The following is a 20,970-nucleotide window of genomic DNA, read 5'->3' on the forward strand; positions in this document are numbered from 1 at the left end:
ACTGGACAAGCAAGGCCTTCTTAGACACTCCTGCTGTAAGCAAGATTCAACCCAGTTTTCTCTAGACCATGGCGTCTAGCTCCTTGGTTCCTTCAGTACTTAATCACTTAAGTGATTTCTTCTGTTCTGCCTAGAGACTGCCTTGGTGGGAAGAGAGGGACACAGGCCGAATTCCCACAAGGAAGCAAACATCTCCGGTGGGTTTGTCTGTGAGATGAAGCGCTTGTACCACTGGCATCCCGTTTGCTGTCCTTTGTCCTTAGCTCTGTCCCGTCATTTACCTCTTATCTCCTCAAGCGAAGATTTTGTTATTTATTGGTTTCGGGTTTGTGCTAGGGTCTCTGTATTCCAGGCAGGTCTTGAATTCTCTAGCTTCCAGTGTCAGCCTGAAGGTAGCTGAGATTAGAACCCTGTTATACCAGGCCCAATGAGGCCTGTTCTCACCTGCATGTTAGAGATGAGAAAAGGGAGTCATGAGAAGCTAGGCAACTTAGCCACACAGTGAGGCTCACTAAACAGAGGCCTGCACAGCCTAACCACCTGCAGTGGGGGGTTAATATCCATAGCTCGTGTGCAAATGGAGAGGCAAGTACCACCTATGTATGCACTGGGTTACAGAGAAGCCGCCTTCATAACAATGCTGTCCCACCCAGTTCCCACTTGGTGGCCGTTAATTTGCTTTGTGGGTTTTTATTCTAATTACAACTATCAAATTTATAAGATTCAAATAGTTGAGTTGTTGATGGAAAGTCCGCTCTAAGTCCTTCCAGATATAAAGTGGGTCCTGTGCCGTTTCTTTTTATATTTGCTGACTATGTCACCGGAGACAACATGTATTTCCATGTAATGGGCATCCTTCAACTGCAAGAAGGAATATTTCTGTTCCCCATCGTCTAGTGTCTAATGAGGATCTTTGAGGACTAACTCTTAAGTGTGCCCCAAATCCTTTGGTCTCTTCTGGCTTTTTATTTATTTACTTACTTATTTTTATTACATATACACTGTTCTGTCTGCATGTTTGCCTATATGCCAGAAGAGGGCACCAGATCTCCTGATAGATGGTTGTGAGCCACCATGTGGTTGCTGGGAATTGAACTCAGAACCTCTGGAAGAGCAGTCAGTGCTCTTAACCACTGAGCCATCTCTCCAGCCCCCTCCCATGTCTGGGAGGGACCTGGGACTCGCTAATTCATAAGGATATTACAAAGGCTACATCCACCCCTGTTGGCTTTACAAAAACAAGCTGCTCCTGTGTGAAGGAGGCCCTGTGGCAAGATACAAGAACACCAGCTAGAGAGCCAGTGTGGCAGACACTGATAATACCAGCACTTGGGAAGACAAGGCAAATTCAGAAGTTCAGGGTCATCCTTGCCTACTCAGTGAGCTCAAGGACAGCCAAATGAGACCCTGTCTTAAAACAAAATATGGTTAAAGCTAATCCCAGACAAGAAACAGGCCCAGGGTGCAGGGTTTAGAAAAAGAAGGCTAAAGCCAGGTGGTGGAGCACGCCCTTAATCCCAGCACGGGGAGGCAGAGGCAGGCGGATCTCTGAGAGTCTGAAGCCAGGCTGGTCTACACAGCAAGTTCCAGGACAGCCAGAGCAATGTAGAAAGACCCTATCTCAAAGGAACCAAGGTGGACAGGGAGAAAGAAAACAAAAGCTTAAAAGCTTGTACTGAATTCTACCTATGTGGCTCCAAGCTTAGAAACTTGTCTTTCCCCAGTTGATCTTTAGCTAGGACTTCAGCCATGCTTTAATTATAGCCTTGCAAAATACCCAACTCAGATTCCTTTTCTTTCCTCCTCTTCTTTTATTTATTCATTTTCAGATACATTTATTTCACATGTAGGGGTTTTTGATTGTGTGTACATATGTGTACCATGTGCACGCCTGGTACCTGTGGAGGTCACAAGAGGGCACTGGCCACCCCTGGAACTAGAGTTACAGGTGTTTATGAGCCACCGTGTGGGTTCTGGAAATTGAACCCAGATTCTCTGCAAGAGCAAAAAGTACTTTTAACTTCCAAGCCTTCTCAGCCCACCCCATCCCAGATTTCCTTGACAAACTATGATGTACAAAATATATTGTTTAACTTGACATGCTTGTGAGAATATTGTTATGCATCAACAGAGAGCTAGCTCAGGACCTATGAGGTAAAACACCCAGCGTGAGGCCATTAGTAGATAGACCCAGCACCTCAGGAGTCAGCAGTCAAGATGAGCATGCTTTAACTATAGACAAAAGGAAATTCACGTTCTGAAGAGGGAACCAGCCGCTCCTAGGAAATGGAATGTGCTACATAGATTAGTAGGAAAGCTTCAAATGGGAGAGCGGGGGAGGGGAGGAGGAGGGAGAGAGGGCGAGAAGGAGGGAGGGAGGGAGAGGAGGAGGGAGGAGGGAGAGAAGGAGGGAGGAGGGAGAGAGGGAGAACATACAGATCTCTCCTTTTCCAGGCTGCTACTGACTTCTTCTTCTTCCTCCTCCTCCTCCTCCTGTTCCTTTTTTTTGGGGGGGGGTTCGTTTTTCGAGACTGGGTTTCTCTGTGTAGCTTTAGAGCCTATCCTGGCACTCGCTCTGTAGACCAGGCTGGCCTTGAACTCACAGAGATCCGCCTGCCTCTGCCTCCCGAGTGCTGGGATTAAAGGCAAGGCTTGCGCCACCAATGACTGGATCCTCCTCCTCCTCCTCCTCTTCCTCCTCCTCCTCTCTTCTTAATTTGTTTGTTTTGTATCTCAAGACAGGGTTTCTCTGTGTAGCCCTTGCTGCCCTGGACCTCATTCTGTAGACCAAGCTGGCTTCAAGCTCAGAGAGATCTGAGTGCTGGGATTAAAGGCATGCATGCACCGCAACCCACAACTACCAGGCTCCAGTCTTCTTGGCCTGCCTGCCTGCCTGCAAGCCATGTCTTCCCCCAAGCTCTTCTCCATTCCTTGTCATTGATTCCTACATTCCAAAGACCTGTTTCCTCTTCTCTGGATTCCTAAGCAAAGCTAACCACTTCCTCCCTAAATTCTCAAATATCTATCTTAAGGCTAGTCATTTTCCACTATATTCCTACTGAGCACCTACTAAACACCCTATCTCCTGTTAGGTAAGAGATGCAGACATAATCAGAATAGCATGCTTTTTGGAGGCCAACAATCCAGTGATGACCCCACAGACAGGGACCTGTCCTCTCCATACACCTGGCAGGTGTTTGGAAATATACAAACTTAAAAACGTAGCCCCTCAGGGCTGGAGAGATGGCTCAGAGGTTAAGAGCACTGGCTGCTCTTCCAGAGATCCTGAGTTCGATTCCCAGCATCCACATGGTGGCTCACAACCATCTGTAATGAGATCTGGTGCCCTCGTCTGGCCTGCAGTATGACATACAGGCAGAACACTGTATACATAATTAATAAATCTAAAAACAAAACAAACAAACAAACAAATATAGCCCCTCAGTCCTCAGCACTACAAAATACAAATAAGTAAATGCCACTAAATTGCTGGGGCATCTGATTTAGCGATATCCACAGGAACTCGACATTCGTGTCTAACGTGCCTGTCTAACGCTGACAGACATCAGCTGACTGACTTGGTTTACCCATGCTGAACAGAGGCTTTTGGGTGCCACTGGGATCAAGCGGTGGTTTCAATAGCTTGCATGGGAGGGTTGGTGTCCACTTTAGTCAGGTCTCTGAAGTGAGGCAGAGAGGGGAACATCCTGTGCCCGAGATGGCAGATTTCAGCATCTAATTTGTCTGAACTCTGATCGACTTTTGCAACAAGTTACAAAGCAAGTGACTCAAGGAACACCCTACTGGCCTTTATTGCCCAGAACTGTGCTGTCTGTCCCCCACTGCCTGGGGCTGATTACATAGGCTGCTCTGTGACTGTTGGTGGTCCTATCCAACAGGACCTCAACAAGTACTGCCCAAGTTGTCAGGGAGCTTGGCCGTGTGCAAGGGCCTAGACTGGCATCCATCTATTGCCATGGGAAATAGCCCACTGCCACCACCACTTTCTGGGCATCATAGGCAATCATGTGGTCCCTGTGGTCAGCATCGTGGGTAGTTTCCTTGTCCAGCACCATCATCTGTGAAGTCTGGTGCTTTTCCAAAGTTTCACTGTGCCTCCTTATTGGCTGCGTCTTGGAAGGGTTTTCTGCTCACCCTCATCCCTGTACCTGGGGCCTCCACTATCTCTGTCAGAATTTCCAGCCAGGGTACTTGAAATCCTCCATTGGAAAACCCCCACCCAGCATCAAGGCAGGAAGAAGGCCTCCAGGCACCTCTCACATCTGACAAGGTTCCTGGAATACCGCCTGGAGTTTTGCTCCCTTCTCTGGAACTTGTTTACTTCAGTTGACAGCCTCTCCCCTGGGGCTGGTGGGAGTCTGCTCCCTGGGGTAGGGAAACTTCTGTGTGTTTGTTCCTTCCTCAGTGCCGGTTTGCTTTCCCTGTTTTCTGGTCAGAGTTGATGTTCGATTTTCATTTAAGCTTCAGGGAGATATCTAAGAATGGGGAGAAAATCCCTGCCCTCCTCAATCTAGAACTCTTTTTGGTTCTTGAGATTTGGTGACTCCAACTTCACCCTGACCTCTAGGCCAAGGGTGGGGTTTCACTCACCCTCTCAGACTTGGCAGGACATTCTAGAAGGACTGCCGGGTTACACTCTCTGTTTCCTTGGGGGCCCTTAGCTCCAACACAGGACACAGCTCATGGGGCCAATACATCACTCCTCTCCAGGGTCAGCCTCCAGTTTCTAACAGATGGGGAGTGATTAACTATGCTGAATGCAAGGAGAGAGGGAAGAAAAGGAAGGAAGGAGAAAGGGAGGAGGGGAGAAAGGAAGAGAAAGAAAAAACATTTTTCTCAATAGGAGTACTGAACCTAGAATTTTCAAGCTTGCTAGGTAAGCACCCTATTGAGCTACATCCCAGACTCTTTTTATGTTTTTTCTAATTTTTTTCATTTTACTTTTATTTTTAAGATTTATTTATTATGTATACAACATTCTGCTTCTGTGTATATCTGCACACCAGAAGAGGGCACCAGATCTCATAATGGATGGTTGTGAGCCACCATGTGGTTGCTGGGAATTGAACTCAGGACCTCTGGAAGAGCAGTCGGTGCTCTTAACCTCTGAGCCATCTCTCCAGCCCTTCATTTTACTTTTTATTTTATGTGCATGGGTATTTTTGCCGTAATGTATGTCTGGGCACTGTTGGATACCCTGGGCCTAGAGTAAGCCACCATGTGAATGCTAAGAATTGAATCAAGCTCCCTTGGAAGAGCATCAGACACCAATGAGCAAGTCCTCTTTTTACTTTTTTACCGTCTCATTAACATAAAGGTAACCAGGCTCAGCTTGCATTTCTCCTGCCTCAGCCTCCCAAGAAAGCTGGGATGATGGGCCTCTGCCATCAGGCCCAACTGAAAATCTTCTTTTTCTGTTTTTGTGACAGGTCTCAGCATAGCGCTGGCTAGCCTTGAATTCTTCGTGTAGACCAGGCCTGCTCCTGCTTCCCAGGTGCTAAACGATTAAACATGTGTGCCACCATGCCCAGAAAAATCTCTTGGAAAAATCATTATGATAAAAAAAATATATCTATAACTCACACAACTAACAGAATAGCCTGAAAAACTGTAAGTCACCCTCACTCTTCAGTTCCCCTCTGCCCAGGTAACTATTTTTGGTGTTGTTTTGCCAGTTTTCCTGGCATTGTTAGAGTAGAAAAAACTCCTGGTCACAAAATAGAATCTCTGACCTGGGTGGAGACCTAACATTCCAGTTGGGCTGGTTCAATCACTTGGCTAAGGGACCACCCCTAGAAAGGCTGGCTTACCTCAAGCCAGGCTACAGTGAGTGACAGGTGGAATAAAGAGCTCCACGGTATTTTTCCTTCCAGAATCCCCACCCCTAGTGCAGAAGCACGGGCCACACCCACGTAGGGCTGTGAGCCTGCCTGTAGCACTTTTCCTTCTTTTCTTTGTATCTCTTTCCTAAGCCTGCTTTAACACTTTGGGCTCCTCTCTACCCCACCCTCCAGTATTTTAGGCTTCCTTACTCATTCCCTAAAGCCTCCCTCCCTGCTAGGTGGCTTCTTGTCCACCATGTGTCCCTCCATGCCAGCTTCAGTGCCATAACTTTTTTTGCCTTCTCTATTCTCCTCCCGGCAGCTGCTGAAGTTCACTGCTGGCCCGCCCTGGTGGTTTTCTTAAAATCTCTGATAAAATTGTCCTTCTGCTTCCATTTGAGTCCCCTCTTAAAGGATTTTATTAATGGGACCAAGAACTCCATGGGGACCCAGGGTTTCCCCTTTATCAACATAACTATTCCCATCAGAGCTAAATCACTGTGGAGTTGAGGCAGTGCACCAGGTGACTGGGAGGTAAGACTCTTGGCCACCATGATGTCACTCACAGATCAGTAGACACAGCTAGACACAGTGAACAAAGATGTCTGTATCTTGTTGCTGAAGCTGTGCTTGCCTGACTTCTTGAGCCAAAGAGCTGGTGTATTGAAAGGTTGGTACTAAAGCTACATGTTCCTCATGGAAGATGTTACTCAGTACCAGGCACACAAGCGGTGAGGTGCACAGACATACATACAGACAAAATATGCACACACATTTAAAAAAAAAAAAAAACAATAAACAGGGGCTGAAGAGATGGCTCAGTGGTTAAAAGCACTGGCAGCTCTTCCATAGGACCAGGGTTCAATTCCCAGCACCCACATGGAAGCTCACAAATGTAACTCCAGTTCCAGGGGATCTGACATCTTCACACTAATGTACACAAAATCAAGTTAAAAACAAAAACAATAAACAATAAACAAAAGAACTTCTGGGATGGTGGTGGAACAGGACTTTAATCCCAGCACTCTGGAGGTAGAGGCAGGCAGAGGCCAGCCTAGCCTCCAAAGAGACTTAGTTCAAGGACAGCCAAGGCTACACAGAGAAATCCTGTCTCGAAACACCACAAATAAATGAGTTTAATGAACTGAGTGTAGGGGTGCATGTCTGTGATCACAGCACTTGAGGGATGGGTGTAAGAGAATTGGGAGATCAAAATAGTTCTTAGGTGGACTGAGTTACACAGAGAAACCCTGTCATGAGAAACCAAAAAAAAAAAAAAAAAAAAAAAAAAAAAAAAAACAACTAGAACAAACCTAATGGAAACTATGGTTCAAGTACACCTTTTTTTGTTTGGTGTTTTTATTTATTTAGTGTGTGTGTGTGTGTGTGTGTGTGTGTGTGTGTGTGTGTGTGTATGTGTGTGTGTCAGAGACAGAGACAGAGAGAGACAGAAAGAGGAAGGGGGTTTATCAGTGCCTGCAGAGGCCAGAAGAGGACATTGGACACCCAGGAGCTGGAGTTAACAGAAATCCTGGGCTGCCCAAAGTGGGTGCTGGGAACCGAACTTGGGTCCTCTGGAAGAGCAGCCAGCATTCTTGACTGCTAAGTCTTCTCTTCAGACCCCCTTTTTGAGCCAGGGCCTGATGTAGCCTAGGCTGGCCTCAATCTATTGTAACTGAAGATGACTTTGAATTCCTGATGCTCCTCCTGTGACGAGGACTGAACCGATGAATTTGTGAATGCTAAGCAAGTATTCTCTCTACTAAGTGAGCCATGCCCCTAATGTGTATAAATTCTGATGAAACCAGGCTATGATTTCAGATACAGTAATTAAGAGTCAGATTGGCTCTTAATTCTAGACAAGGTTGTGAGGTTGGGGAGGTGTTTGTTTGTTTGGTGTGGTTGTGAGGTCTTGCTGTATAGCTCAGGCTGGCCTCAAATTTGTGAACTTTCTGCCTAGTTTTCCAAGTGCTGGGATTACAGGTCTTTTCTCCTTTGTCTGGCCAGGATGGAATTTAAAATATCGTGCCAGGAAGGAAAATGCTCGTCAAATAAGGTAGTATATCCCAGAATCCCAGCCCTTGGGAGGTGGAGGCTAGAGGATCTGAAATTCAGGGCCTGTCCAGTTCAAGGCCTGTCTGGTTGGCCCCCTAGAAACCCAATCTCAAAAAACAAACAAACCGTGGGGTTTGCTGGTCCATGTCTGTAGCCATCTCACTCCAGAGGAAGAGCCAAATCTCAGTGAGTTTAAGATCTGCTTGGTCGGCCTGGAGAGATGACTCAGCTGTTAAAGGCTAGGCTCACAACCAAAAATATGAGAGTTCGGTTCCCAGCACCCACGGATGTCTCTCCAGCCACCAAAAAAAAAAAAAAAAAAAAAGAGAGAAAAAAAAATCTGCTTGGTGTACATACTGAGTCCCAGGTCAGATAGGGCTGTCCCAAAAAACAAAAACAAAAGAACACAAAAAGTAGGGCTGAAGCACCAGGCAGTGGTGGCACACACTTTAATCCCATCATTTGGGGGGCAGAGGCAGGTGGATCTCTGTGAGTTCAAGGACAGCCTGGTCTACAGAGTGAGTTCCAGGACAGTCTCTCGAAAACACACACACACACACACACACACACACACACACACACACACACACACACACACAGTAGTGCTGGAGAGATGGCTCAGCAGTTAAGAGCACCGTATGCTCTATGAAAGGATCCAGGTTCCATTCCCAGCTTCAGCACCCACAAACTAGCTCACAACCATCTGTAATTCCAGTTCTAGGGGTTCCGATTCCCTCTTCTAGTTTACTTGGGTACCAGGTACAGTACATAGATACAAATGAAGGCAAAAATCCATATACATAAAAATAAAGATAAAAAATATTTTTAAAGAAAATAACTATTTTTTCTGTCAAGACAGACTTTCTCTGTGTAGCTTTGGAGCCTGTCCTGGGACTCACTCTGTAGACCAGGCTGGCCTCAAACTCACAGAGATCTTCCTGCCTCTGCCTCCCGAGTGTTGGGATTAAAAGTGTGTGTCACCACTGCCAGGCTCAGAAAATGAATTTGTAAAAGAAAAAACTTCTTGCTTCATACTGGTCATTGCTAAAGTGACAGGAACTTGTGATTGACTCCACCATCAGCATCTCACCTTCCCTTGAATTGTCCCCAGAAGAAATGAGTCCCCAGGCTTAATCTCTTCCAGGAATACCCCCTGGGAAAACATCCATGGTGAGTACCTGGAAATATACAAAATACTTAGCTAACTAATGATAAACACAAAGTTTACGGGACTCTCTAACCAGAATCTGATAGTTAGGAAATCTTCTTGGAGCCAAATGTGGCAGCATAACCCTGTATTTCCAGTATTTTGGAGACAGAGGCGGAGGATCAGGAGTTCAAGGCCAGCCTGGGCTACTTGAGACCTTGTGAAGTAGAAACCACCTGAGCAGGTATCAGAGGCACACTGGGAATAAAGCAAGGCTGGCCCTGGGAGAAAAGAGAAGTCTTTGCCCTTGTCCTTCTTTTTCCCCAAGATAAGGTTCTGAACTCACTGGCAGGAAGACTGCAGAGCACTTCCAGGGCCATCAGGGTAGACTTGCAGGATATACTTAGGCAAAAGGGCAGTTACTCAGAAAATGTTGCTGTTCTCATGGGAAACCACAGCCTGTTCCAAGGCATTGTGTGCAGGAGCAGAGGGCTTCAGTCCCAATAGAGTTGGTCTCTGGGACTAGGGACAGGGAAACTGAATAGGCACGGGGCAGTCTGGGGTCAGTAAGGGACCTGTGGCAAGATGGAGGAAAGACCCCTATGGCATAAATATTTAGTAAAACATAAGAACAAGCTCTAAAAACTAATAAATTTCAACTTTGACTTTGCGAGGTAATTCTATAATGCCAGGATTAGAAGGCTGAGGGCGGGTTGAGAGTTTAAGCCTATCATGGACTACAAAGTAAGATTCTGTGTCAAAAAAACTAAAAATTGAGCCAGGTGGTGGCACACACCTTTAATCCCAGCACTAGGTGGCAGAAGAGACAGATCTCTTGTGAGTTCAAGGCCAGCCTGTTCTATAGAGTGAGTTCCAGGGCTACCCAGAGAGACCCTGTTTCAAAAAAAAAAAAAAAAAGACAACGAAAAGAGAAATAAAAGATGTAAGTCTGGGGGCTGGAGAGATGACTCAGGGGTTAAGAGTACTGACTGCTCTTCCAGAAGTCCTGAGTTCAATTCCCAGCAACCACATCGTGGCTTATAACCATCTGTTATGAGATCTGGGTCCTCCTCTGGAATCAGAATGTTGTCTACATAATAAATAAATAAAATCTTTAAAAAAAAAGTTGTAAGTCTGAAAATACTGGATGCTTGTGAGGAGCAGCAGAAATGGGGAAGGAGTAAAATTCTATTGGCTTCTTTGTTCTTTGCATATAGCCCTGTCTTGCCTCAAACTTGGTATAGTTGAAGCTGGCTTTGAACTCCTGATCCTCCTACCTCTACCTGCCTGTCCTACCACACCCAGCAAAATGAGTCCTTTCAAACGTGGTTGCTGGGAGGAGGCAGCTTGGCAGGACTTGGCAAAGCCTCACAAAGATGCTGGTCTGCGCATGTTCCTCCAGGTTACCAAGGCTGTGGGTCGGGTTTTCAAAAGAACAAGCACTGGGGTATTTACTGAGACACTTTTCTTTTTTCTATAGGAGAAGGGGAGGGGGGCTGTTGGGAAACAGCCTATCTTAGCAAAATAAGCGACAAAATGAACTCTAGCCGCTTCCGCAGGTGTTCTGTTCTGCCATGAGCATGCACAAACAGGATGGTCATGTCTCAGCATGGGTAATTGCAAAAGTCTAGGTCTGTTAAACGTCAGGTTGCAGAAGGGTGTACGGAGTGATTCTGTTAATGGAGAGTTTGATGGAGAGGCGGTTTGGTGGTTGAGAACACCCGGAATTCTTTCGGGGGACCCACATTCAGATCTCAGCACTCATGCTGGGTGGCTTCAAGTACCTGTAAGCCCAGCTCTAGCGTATCCGATATTTCTGTCCTCCAAAGCACCCGTAACTCACTCACACACACACACACACACACACACACACACACACACACAAATGCACACAATTCATAATAAAAATAAGGGCTGGACAGAAGGCTCGGCAGTTAAGGGCCGAGCTCTTAACTGCTCTGGCAGGGGACTCACTGCTCTGGCAGCGGACTCAAGTTCAGTTCTGAGCACCCACATCATGTGACTCACAACCACCTGTAACTCCAGCTCCAGTAGATTCTGAGGGCGTCCAGTACTCCTATGCATATTCCCTCTCTGTGTCTCTCTGTCTCTGTCTCTCTCTGTCTGTCTTTCTCTCTGTCTGTCTCTCTGCTTTTTTGAGATATAGTCTGTCAGCTGGGTGGTAGCATACGCCTTTAATCCCAGCACTCGGGAGGTAGAGGCAGGTGGATCTCTGTGAGTTCTGGTCTACAGAGCGAGTGCCAGGACAGGCTCCAAAGAAACCCTGTCTTGAAACCCCCCCCCAAAAAAAGAATTCACTACTATTGGTAGATGCTGGCTGAGGACCACAGCTAGAGGGCTGTAGGAAGAATGAAGTACTGAGCAGATACGCTGCAGCTATTCAAGAAAAGAAAAGAAAAAAAAAAAAAAAAAAAAAAGACACAGGACAGAGAGGGAGTCAAGAACATCAGAGTCCAGAAACAGAGTTGCTGTGTTTGGCAGAATACCCTCATAGGCGAGGCTGCCCATAAGAAAATATTATGTTTATATAAGTGTGCCTGCTGGCCTCTGTATTTGCACATGTGCTTACATGGGCTTATTTGTGACCACATGTGTGTTGGCTGGCTATCTGTTAACACAAGCTAGAGTCATCTGAGAGAAGGGAGTGTTGTAGTTTGAATGTAATTGGCCCTCATAAACTCATAGGAAGTGGCACTATTAGGAGGTGTGGCTTTGTTGGAGGAAGTGTGTCACTGTGGGGGCGGGATTTGAGGTTTCCTGTGCTTGGGATACTGCCAAGTAACTCAGTTGACTTCCTGTTACCTGCAAACCAAGAGGTAGGCAGCACCAAATCTGCCATCACGTGACCATGCTCCCTACCATGGTGATAATGAACTGATCCGCTGAAACTGTAAGCTGCCAATTCAACTAAATGTTTTCTTTATAAGAGTTGTTATGGCCATGGTGTCTCTACACAGTAAGAGAAACCTTAGCTAAGACAGGTAACCTCGGCTGAGAAAACGCCTCCATAAGATTCCACTGCTTTGGGGCTGGAGAGATGGCTCAGAGGTTAAGAGCATGGGCTGTTCTTCCAGAGGTTCTGAGTTCAATTCCCAGAAACCACATGGTGGGTCACGGCCATCTGTGATGAGATCTGGTGCCCTCTTCTGGTGTGCAGACAGAGCACTGTATATATAATAAATAAAATATTAAAAAAAAAAGATTCCTCTGCATTAAAGCCTGTAGTGCATTTTCTTAACTAGCAATTGATGTAGGAGGGCCCAGTCCACTGAGCCGGTGGTCTGGGTTCTGTAAGAAAGCAGCCTGAGCAAGCCATGTGAAGCAAACCAGTAAACAGCACCCCTCTATGGCCTCTACATCAGCTTCTGCCTCCAGGTTCCTGCCCTGTTTTGAGTTCCTGTTCTGTCCTCCTTGGATAGGAAACAGTGATACTGAAGTGTGAGTCCAATAGACCCTTTCCTTCCCAAGTTGGTTTGGCCATGCTGTTTCAGCCCTGCAATAGAAATCCAAACAGAGACAACATGTTCACACATAGAAGCCCCGGGTGACAGGGTATAGGAAGGAAAAAACCGGAAAGGGGACATCGAAGCCACAGCTCAGATTGAAAACTGCAGAGCCCATGATGACACAAGACTGAAGAATTTTAGGCGAAGGGAAGGTGATTCTTTACTTTCCAGATCCAGAAACTGACAGGAATGCAGCCCAGGGTCTGCCAAGACACCAAACCTGTTCAGGACTATGGTAGCCTGCATGTAATCAGCCCCCAGGAAGTCGTAGGGAGTGGCACTATTAGGAAGTGTGGCCTTGTTGGAGGAAGTATATCACTGTGGGGGCGGGCTTTGAGGTTTCCTATGCTCAGGATACCATCCAGTGTCACAGTCAACTTCCTGTTGCCTTCTGATCAAGATGTAGCATAAGGTCTGCCTGCACACTGCCTGCACACTGCACACTGCTACCCCCCATAATGGTAATGGACTGAGCCTCTGAAACTGTAAGTGAGCCACCCCAATTAAATGTTTTCATTATAAAGGTTGTCATGGTCGTGCTGTCTCTTCATAGCAACAAAAACCCTAAGACAAGTACAATGCAGTATGGGACTAGGTTCTGAGAAGGAGAAGATGGAGACAACCTTAATTATTGTTCAACAAGGATGTATTCACACACTGCTTGTAAAATTAAAGGGGTCCAGCATGGTAGCATCCATTTTAATGCCAGCACTCAGTAGGTTGAGGCAGATAAATTATTCTGAGTTCAAGTTCAAGACTAACCTAGGCTACATACATATCAAGATCCTTTTTTTTTTTTTTCAAAAAAAGAAAAATAGGGCTAGGGAGACAGCTTAGTGAGTAAAGGATTTTGATATAAGCACAGGACTTGAGTTTGGTTCCCAGTACCTTCATTAATAGCTGGGTGTTGTGGCTTGCATTTGTAATTCCTACTCTATGCTGGCAGAGAAAGAAAAGATCTCTGGAGTTTACTGGACAGCTACTCTAGCTGAGTTAGAAAGCCCCAGGTCCTAGAGAGTGTTTTTCAACCTTCTTAATGCTCTGACTTTTTAATATAGTTCCTTATGTTATGGTGACCCCATCCACAAAATTACTTTAATTTCAACTTCATAGCTGTTATTTTGCTACCATTATAAATGGTACTGTTACAAATTTGTTAGACACCTCCCCCAAAGGGTCACAACCCACAGATTGAGAACCACTGTCCTAGTGAGAGACCATGTCTCACAAAAATAAGGCCAGGAAAAAAAAAATAAGGCCAGATGGCTTTGAGGAAAGATTGGCCTCTGGGGCACACACAGACACACACACACACACACACACACACACAGACACACACACACACTTTTAAAAATAGGGCTTGGGATGTACCTCAGTTGGTGGAACATTTGTGTGATGGACTATTCTTGATTGTCAACTTGACTACATCTGGAGTTAATTAACTAAAACTTAAAAATGGAGGTCACACTGTGAGGGATTTTTGCTTAATTTGAAGTGGTCAGATGCTCTTCTAATCCAGATCTTTGGGTAGGAAGACACGCCTTTAATTCAGATCATTTGAGCTAGGAAAACCCTCTACTCTGAGCTGTACCTTCTGCTGGAAACCTGTGTAAGAACATGGAAGAAGGAAGCTTTTGCTCTTTGCCTGCTTGCTGTCTTCTCACTAGCAAGTTCATTTGAAATATTTAATTTTTCTCCACATTTTATTTATTTGTTGTGTATGGGGATGGTTGGGTGTATGGATGTGTATGAACCCCAGAATGTGTGGGGAGGTCCTAGGACCTGGTTCTTTCCTTCCACTCCACAGGCCTTGCAGGTGGTCTCTAGTCACCTACTCTGGAGCAGGTGTTCATGTGTCACTATTCCTGAGGAGACATATTCCTACTCACCCCAAGTAGGAAACAGATGGTAGACCACATGAAGGATACCACCATCCCAGTCCAACTTGGGGAACCAATGAGTGTTACTGAAGGGACCAGCTTCCCTTTTGGCAGCCATAATGACCGAACATGTGCTTCTATGACCTTGACCTAGTCACTAGAAAGTCTTGTGACAAGGAACCAATCAGAAGTTAGCTGGTGGCGCTATGCTTTACGACCCTGGGTGTGCTTTACGGACTAGCCCACAGCAATGACGTAGAGAACATAGCAACCACCCTGGAAGGGCCTATGGGCCATAACAACCAGTTGACCAATCAACACAGGGCAAGCCCTCCAAGCCTGGAGGCACACCAATCCTGAGTCTGTGCGTACCCCTAGACACTCCCCTTACGCTGTCCTATAAGATCTCTTGGGAGACCCTAGGAGCCGTCTTTTGCTAGCCATCCACCATGGCGGGTGGGTGAAAGACCCGAGCTAACATGGGGTTAGCTCCTTAAATTACAATAAAGCCTCGTGCAGTTTGCAGCAAGCTCTCAAATCCGCCTGGTGATTGGGGTGACCGAGAACGTGGCCTGGGGTCTAACATTACTGGGGTTAAATTAAAGGAGTGTGTGTGGGGGGCTACCTAGAGAAACATGGAAGCCTCAAAGGTAGCTGCATCATCCAAATTCCAGCATGGGAGCAGGCTGTAACAGGGCAGACCTTAGCACATCAGACTCCACGATGGAGGTACCATCCAGGCCAAGAAAATCAACATGTAGAGAGTACCACCTGCCAAAGTGAAAACAAAGAACTAACTCATCAAAGTCCATAGTTCTAGGAAAGTCTCTAAATGGACTGACCTTGCTTTTTTGCTTCTGTGGTTCTGCTTCTGGCTAACTGTTCTTGTTAACTGAGGTGTGTCAACCCAGAACATGTTTCTTGTACTTAAAAGCTCACTCTGAGAAAGGCTCGGTGCTACACTGGGATCCCCAACACCCAGTGTAGTCTGGGGGCTGGCTAATAAAGACTTCCTGTTGTCTGAAAGCCTCGTCCCAGCAGTCTTCTCTGGAGCCCTGAAGCTCATTGCAGGCTCTGCACTCAGTAAGAGGCAGAGCGTCTCTCCAGGCCGCTCAGCTGGTCTCTCTCTTCCAAGCATCTTGGTTGGTCCTTCCTAATTATATAAGCTTAGCAGAGGAGGGGCTTGTGCATCTGGTCCTGTTCAGGGGCTCCTGAGTTGTTCACTCCTGAATCTTCCTTTGGAACTCCCAGAGTCTTAATTAGCTTGTGAGAAAATTTACAGAACCTGTTAAGCCCATAGTAATGTGGGGTTTTGTTGGTGGTGGTTTGTTTGTGTTTTCATAGTAATGGTTTTTAGGGGACCTCAGCGGGCTTGGAGAACACAATAAATCACAGCGGTTTTCTGGGGCCCAGAACACACTGTGCATGATTCTCTATAGGACTCCACTAGAGCACAATGGTGTACTGACGAGCTACAATCCCTCTTCCTGCCATATGAGTTTAATTAATGGGAACTCAGGAAAGAGACCAAGGCAATTGTTTTCTTCCCTAGGGAGTCAGATTCCAGGCAAACAGGGGACACTGCAAAAACCCTGTCCCAGTGCTGGGAGAGGGGGAAACTGTTCCCTAAGTTAGAGGGGACTGGACTCTGAGATGGGTAGTTAAGGCCTCTCAATGTGCCAAGTCTATCTTTGGGGTATTTGGGCTTGAAATGTCCAGACAAGGGTTAAGCAGAGTATAACCACTGCAGAGAGAGCAAGGGTAGAATTTCACTGGGTGAGGGCATCTCTAAGAGAAGTTGGAAGCAGGGAGGGAAGATATCTATCAAAATGCACATTCTAGGGCAGGAGGGACAGGAAGGGACTTTGGGGATGAGGGGTTACCATGTGGAGAGAGCGCCATGCCTCACCCCACGACCACTCCACCAGGACATCTCAGCATTTACTCTTTCAGTATAACATGTGCTGGGTGGTAGTAGCACAAGCCTTTAATCCCAGCACTTGGGAGGCAGAGGCAGGCAGATCTTTGTGAGTTTGAGGCCAGTCTGGTCTACAGAGCGAGTTCCAGAACAGCTAGGGCTGTTACACAGAGAAACCCTGTCTCGAAAAACAAAACAAAACAACAAACCTTATAATGAACTGTTGTTTGGAACTAAGGTTTTGCACCTTAGAGACAAGGCTAAAAAAACCAGAGAGGATCCCAGTGTTGTGGGATTTTCCTGTAATCCCAGTGCTTAGGAGGCAGAAGTAGGAAGGTCATTTCAAGTTTAAGGCCTACTTGCCTCACACAGGGAGTTCCAGGCCAGCAAAGTCTGCAAAGCAAGATGCTGTCTATTAAATGTCAAGCCTGATGGGCTAAATTAGATTCCCAAGACCCACACAGTGGAAAGAATTATCTTCAACAAGTTATCTTCTGACCTCCATATCTGCCCTATGACATACACACATGCATTCACACACACACACACAATTAAGACTTTGTGTGTGTGTGTGTGTGTGTGTGTGTGTGTGTGTGTGTGTGTGATTTGGGTTTTTTGTTTGTTTGTTTTTTTTGTTTTGAGACAGGGTTTTCCTGTGTAGCCTGTGTAGCCTAGCTCTGCAGACCAGGCTAGCCTCAAACCTAAATAAAAGAAACAAAAATCAAATGAAAGGAGCTTGAGAGATGGCTCATTAGTCAAGAGTGGCTCCTGCTGTTCCAGAGAACCCAGGTTCAGTTCCCACCACCCACATCAGGCAGCATATAGCCAACTGTAACTCTAGTTCCAGGAGATTGGACACCTCTTCTGGCCTCAGGCACCTGCACCTTTGTGGCTTACACAAGACACACACACACACACAAACACACCTTAAAAAAAAAAAAAACAACAACAACAACAAAAAAAAAAAAACCGGGCTAGAGAGACCGCTCAGCGGTTAAGAGCACCGACTGCTCTTCCAGGGGTTCTGAGTTCAATTCTCAGCAACCACATGGTGGCTCACAACCATCCTTTATGAGATCTGGTGCCCTCTTCTGGTGTGCAGATATAGATGGAAGCAGAATGTTGTATCCAAAATAAATAAATAAATAAATAAATAAATAGAAAAAAAACAGGTGCTGGAGAGATGGCTTACCTGTTAGGAACACTGGATGCTCTTCCAGAGGACCCAGGTTCAATTCCCAGCATCTACATGGCAGCTCACACCTGTCTATAATTCCAGTTCCAGATAATCCAACATCCTCACACAGGCATACAGGCGAAACACCAATGCACATAAACTAAAATTAAATTTTGTTGTTTTTTTTTTCTCGAGATAGGGTTTCTCTGTGGCTTTGGAGGCTGTCCTGGAACTAGCTCTTGTAGACCAGGCTGGTCTTGAACTCACAGAGATCTGCCTGCCTCTGCCTCCCGAGTTCTGGGATTAAAGGTGTGCAACACCACTGCCCGGCACTAAAATAAAATTTAAAAGTAAACCATCCAGGCAAGATGTTGCACATTTTTAATCCCAATACTTGGAAGCAGAATGGATCTCTATAAGTTTGAGGTTAGCCTGGTCTACATAGTGAATTCTAGGACATCTAAGCCAATGAAGAGAGACCCCCATCTCAAAACAAAACAATACAAAAACCCCATAATAGAGTTACTCATGCTAACATCCCCTGTGCTATCCCTCTCTTTCAAGATAAAATTGAGTCATTTGAGTAAGGGCTCAGCATTTTAGAGCACACGTTCCTCATACAGAGGGGGAAGGGTTGTTGGTGGTGGTAGCTGTAGCAGCAACAAGAGCAGAATGCGAGAGACCCCAGAGCAGTGAGGGTTTATATAGTAGCCAGGCAGGAGGGCGGGACTTGGAGAACTCCAAACCTGCCTAGCAACAGGCTTATGATTGGCTCAAGACCTCCAAAACTGCATAGTTACAGCTTTGTGATTGGCTCAAGCCTGGATTGAGCTGATTGGCTGCCCTGGGGGAAATTCCAAGCCCTCTGGATAGTGATTGGCTGCCCCATGAGTTGCAGGAATTCTCAGTCTAGGGGAATCCCCAGCCTGAGGAGATTCCAAACCCAGGGGGAATGCCAAGCCTGCTGCTCGGATTGGTCAGTTTTTCTAGCTCAGGGATTGGCTGGTTTGGAGTCAGGAGCAGAGATGGCTCAGATTCCAGGGCCAAACTGTGTTTCTTTCTGGAGTTCTTTCTGGTATTTTGGCTCCAATTCTAGGGCCTGGGAGAATTTCTTTTACATGTCCAGAATCTAGAGGCTAAGTGTGTTCTTTCGGTGCTATTTTCGGAGTTAGAATGTTTTTCCCTAACTCTAGGCTCAGGGATAAAGTGTCTCTTTTGCTGGCTCGGGTCCCAAATCCTGAGTGTGTTTCTTTACTGGGTTGGGGCTTGGGGCCGAACCGTTCAGGGTCTGTGTAGGGGTTCGGACCAGGGATTTTCTGGGGTGGGGTGGGGTCTCTCAATAATAATAACTAAGACATAGGGCAAGTCTATAAACTCCCAAAGCCAGCCCCCACTGACATGCTTCCCCTTCCAAGACTCCATCTCCAAAGGTCTCCTAACCTTCCCAAATACCTACCAACTGGAGTCAACTGTACAAATGTGAGTTTATAGACAGGGAATATAGCTCCGTCATACCACCACCGCCAGGGCTTCCTTCATTTTTCTCTAACCTTCCCCTCTCCACCACAGCCCTTCATGTAGCTTGTTTTTTTCTTCTCTCCTCTAGGCAGCAACTGAGATTTACTACTCGTCTACTTTTCTTTTAAACAATAAAGCAATTGTTCTTGGGCTTTTGTTTGTGGGTTTTTTGTTTGTTTGTTTGTTTTTCTGGGACAGGGTTTCTCTGTATAGCTTTGGAGCCTATCCTGGCACTCGCTCTGAAGACCAGGCTGGTCTCGAACTTATAGAGATCCTCCTGCCTCTGTCTCCGGAGTGCTGGGATTAAAGGCGTGCACCACCACCGGGCTATGTAGAGCTTCTTGAGGGAGGAGTTTCCAGGGTGGGGACTGGTGAGATTTCAAGTCCTGAGCTTGGAGCAGGCTCAGGTATTGGTGGGTTTTCAAGCTCAGGAAGAGAGCTCGAGCTTTTTACACTGAGGGTTTCGAGAGAGCGCATGTACCTTCCAGTCCAGAGCTGGCCGAGAGGCCATACACAGTGAAGACTGTTAAGGGAGGGGACAGAAAGGGACAATGGAACCCTGAGTCAGGGTCAGCTCGTCTAGGTCTTCTCTCGTGACTGCCTGAGCACAAAGCTGTCTGTTGCAGAGAGGAAGTAGGGCAGGCCTGGGCAACCTTAAGAGGAGTGGACATGCTGGGCATTGGTGGCACACGCCTTTAATCCCAGCACTCGGGAGGCAGAGGCAGGAGGATCTCTGTGAGTTAGAGACCAGCCTGGTCTACAAGAGCTAGTTCCAAGACAGCCTCCAAAAAAAAAAAAAAGAAAGAAAAGAAAAAAAAGAAAAAGAAAAAAAATCAGACAAAGTGATATACACCTAGCACCGAGGAGACAGCCAGCCAGTGATTCCAGACAGCCAGGATGACGAAGTGAGACTTTAACTCAAACAAACAAAACCAAAACTGCCCTCTAAGCATTCAAACAGTGTATTCGGTTTTAGCGTAGTAAAATTTTAGAGCAAAGGTCAGAGGCATTATTCGTTACTTGCTGTGGGCATTTCAAAAGAACAATCTTTGGCTAACACTCAGAAGTGACAGAAATAGACTGTTCTGTCACTGCCTGATTATAATGGAAAAGCTGAAGGTTTTCCAAAAGGAAACAAGAGGAGGCAGGGAGTCTAGACTCAGAAGTGTGTGTGTGCAAGACCCAGCTTCTGTGGGTGGGGGCTTGGTGTGGACAATGTCCGTGTCTGGGTGTGGTAAGTGGGCTCTTTAGCAGCCCAGCTGTGTGTGACCTGTGACTGGGAGGCTTTTCCCAGTGGACAAGGGCACAGTCAGGGACTACATCCGCCAGCTGCCTCCCGTGACTCTGCCTGTGCCCAAACAGTGAGAGTGTCATCTCCGATGTATTGCCAGGCAACCAAGTGTGCCAGGGCCTGGGTGTGTCCCCTAATGCTGTCTTGAGTTCAGCAGCCCAGGCCGGCCTGCTTGCTATGCCGGTGTCTCTAGCTGGCCATGCCCTCTTGAGACGGCATGCTCCCTCGTTCATTCCTCCTGCCCCAGTACTAAGGATGGAAGCCAAGGTCTTGTGCAAGCTAGAGGCACACACCACCACTGAGCCACACCTCCAGCCAGCAACAGCCTTGGGTTCAATCCCTCTGCTACCTCAGGAGGCTGGTGCTAGAACTGGAAGCTTCCTTTTGGCCTGGAGGCCAGCCCTCCTTGAATCTGAGAGTTGGACTATGGAGGACCGACTTTAGTGAAAAGAATGCATTCTCACAGGGATGTCTGGATGAGGGAGTACAATCCAACCCTTCTTTTAATTTGCCTGAGGAGGTTTTTTCATCCACAGTGTTTGGTGATTTTGTCCTGTTTTTAGGAATTTTAAAACTTTGGACAGTGAAAGCACCATCTGAAATCGTCAGAGAAC

At 46.5% G+C, this 20,970-nt stretch overlaps 2 long non-coding RNA genes across 3 annotated transcripts in view; one reads left to right on the top strand and one right to left on the bottom strand.

Annotated features, from left to right (window-relative positions):
• Positions 1–292: 292 nt before the first annotated feature.
• Positions 293–20,970, bottom strand: part of LOC103161687 — a 21,465-nt gene continuing 787 nt past the window's right edge. Inside the window, exons 2-3 of the long non-coding RNA XR_003481577.2 lie at positions 8,989–9,076; positions 293–444 (exon numbers count right to left, since the gene is read on the bottom strand). This is a non-coding gene — a long non-coding RNA (uncharacterized LOC103161687). The remainder of the gene's footprint in view (positions 445–8,988; positions 9,077–20,970) is intronic.
• The window catches only part of LOC113831225, a 14,572-nt gene continuing 13,871 nt past the window's right edge, over positions 20,270–20,970 (top strand). The window contains exon 1 of one of the 2 annotated variants that reach the window (XR_003481576.2): positions 20,270–20,970. This exon is cut by the window's right edge and continues 423 nt beyond it. This is a non-coding gene — a long non-coding RNA (uncharacterized LOC113831225). The other variant, XR_003481575.2, reaches the window with a different exon arrangement.

Source organism: Cricetulus griseus, chromosome 2, assembly GCF_003668045.3.
Source record: "Cricetulus griseus strain 17A/GY chromosome 2, alternate assembly CriGri-PICRH-1.0, whole genome shotgun sequence".
Classification (NCBI taxonomy): domain Eukaryota; kingdom Metazoa; phylum Chordata; class Mammalia; order Rodentia; family Cricetidae; genus Cricetulus; species Cricetulus griseus.